Source organism: Pundamilia nyererei, unplaced genomic scaffold (assembly GCF_000239375.1).
Source record: "Pundamilia nyererei isolate P.nyererei 1_Seehausen unplaced genomic scaffold, PunNye1.0 scaffold00046, whole genome shotgun sequence".
NCBI classification, from domain to species: domain Eukaryota; kingdom Metazoa; phylum Chordata; class Actinopteri; order Cichliformes; family Cichlidae; genus Pundamilia; species Pundamilia nyererei.
The window spans coordinates 2,708,985-2,711,449 of record NW_005187447.1 but is presented as its reverse complement, the minus strand read 5'-3'; positions in this window follow the sequence as shown (position 1 = coordinate 2,711,449).

Here is a 2,465-nt window from a genome sequence, read left to right as displayed (position 1 = left end):
TTTTGGGTTCATTGAGAACATGGTTGTTGTTCAATAATAAAATTATTCCTCAAAAATACAACTTGCCTAATAATTCTGCACTCCCTGTACAGTCACAGTAATCATACTCTGTTCAACAGAGACACAACTTTTGTAATTTTGCAATTTTTGTAACTTTATCATTTTGAATTTTTATCAATTTTGAATCAGTTTTTTAATTGTAAATCCTTCCATTTTTAGAGGGTCAAAAGCATCTGGACAGACCAACATCCTTTTAAACATAAGGAATGTTTTTAAAAGTCTAGAAACCGAGGCCATTATTAAATACTGCTTTTCCTCCCTTGCTATGTTCTGCTAAGTCTTCACTGCAGCCACCTACTGGTGCTTCGTGTTTGCGGTTCTTTCTCCACTTTTGTCCACTTTGCAGTAATTGCAAAGCATGCTCTGTTGGGTTGAAATCAAGCCAGGTGACTTGACTTGGCCATTTGATAATATCCAATTTCTTTGCCTTGGAAACACTCTGATTACTTTTGCAATAGCATTGGATCATTATCTGTTTGCAGTGTGAAGCACCATCCAATAATTTTGCTGCATTTGACTGAATCTGAGCCGAGAGTATAATCTCATACACATCAGAATTCAGCCTGTTACTTCTATCAGCAGTCACATCATCAATAATCACTTGTTCCATTGGCAGCTATACAGACCCATGCATTGTATTTGACAGATAATGTGGTATGCTTTGGATCATCAGTAGTTTCTTTAGTTCTTCATCCATTGTTCTGGTACAAGTTAATCTTGTTTTGCTCTGTCCAGAGGTTTGGTTTTTTTTTTTGGTGATGTATAGATGTTGCCTGGTAAAGCATGCAGTGTTTTTCACTTTGTCATAAACCCTCTTATTTCCAAGCATTAGGTTGTCTTTTGATTATAGATCTTGACAATGGCATGCCTACCTCCTCAGAGGTGTTCTTAACTTGGTTCGATGGTGTGAAATTGTTTTCTTCTTTTTTGTTTCGGCTATCTCTCTGTTTGGCTTATTTTGTTTATTCAAATCCAAATCCAATTTATTTATATATCACATTTAAAAACAGAAAGTTGCCCAAAGTGCTGTACAGAAACAAAGGGGTAAAACACAAGATAAAAACCACTGACACCCACATAAACACATAATAATACACATAATAAGCATATCAACTCACACCAGTCTAAACGCTATCGAAAAAAGATGTGTTTTCAAAAGCGACTTAAAAACAGGAAGCTAAGATGCCTGTCTAATATTTAAAGGCAGCGTATTCCAAAGTTTGGGAGCCATAATTGAAAAGGCTCGTTCTCCTCTATGTTTTAGCCGAGATTTTGGGACAATCAAAATCCTTAAGTTGTCCTCCCTGACTTGCATTCTCTTTTTGGGCTTCATAAAATATTTAAAATTGCAGTGAAAAGTTATAAAAAAAAATAAAAAGGGTAATAGACAGGTATTTTTGTCTAGTTTCAGGAAACAAAAGATGTCACCTTTCAAATCAAGTCTGTTTAACATACCTTAACTTGTTCTGTTGTAAGATTTGGATATGCCAAATCAGTGGAAATTTGATATAAAGGGGTAGATGTGGACCAAATCACTAAAAATTGTAGGTGACCTGAAAAGTCTTAAGAGAATGCAAAATGCTAAATATTTAAAATAGGTTTTAGAAAGATACATTTCAACATTATTAAAGGTTTTTAAATAAAGTTTATAGATGCACCAAACAGTATTTAGCCATCTTTAAATATCTAATAAGAATCCAAATCCAAAGCTGTTTATTAGCTATGCATTTTTAAAATCTATTTTAACCATCCATCCATTTTCTTCCACTTATCCGGGGCCAGGTCGCAGGGGCAGCAGCCCAAGCAGAGAATCCCAGACCTCCCTCTCCCAAGCCACCTCCTCCTTGTCTGGGGGAACACCAAGGCGTTCCCAGGCCAGCCGAGAGATATAATCTCTCCAGGATGTCCAGAGACATGCCGGGAAAACCTCACCCAGGAAGCACCCAGGAGGCATCGTTGTCAGATGGCCAAACCACCTAAACTGGCTCCTTTCGAAGTGGAAGAGCAGCGGTTCTACTCTGAGCCCCTCCTGAATGGCCGCATTTCTCACCCTATCTCTAAGGGGAAGGCCAGCCACTCTTCGGAGGAAGCCCATTTCTGCCGCTCGTATTTTAACCAATAAATAGTAAATATCATCACTCCATTGTTAACAGGAAATAACTGCTCCAAAAAGTTGAATTCTCAATGTTTCCCATTTATTAATGTTGTTTATTATAAAAGGCCTACTCAGCTTGGCAAATAACTGCATTGAAAAATTCAGCTAAACAGGAAAAAAAACCAAAACCCTTCTGCTCAGACAATCTGTTCCCAGAGTAAATTTGTGGGCTCTGTGAAAACGAGAATGGATGTAGCTGAGAAAGCAGCTCAGGGTGAGTGAAGAAGAAAAGCAGGCAGAAACTGAGACA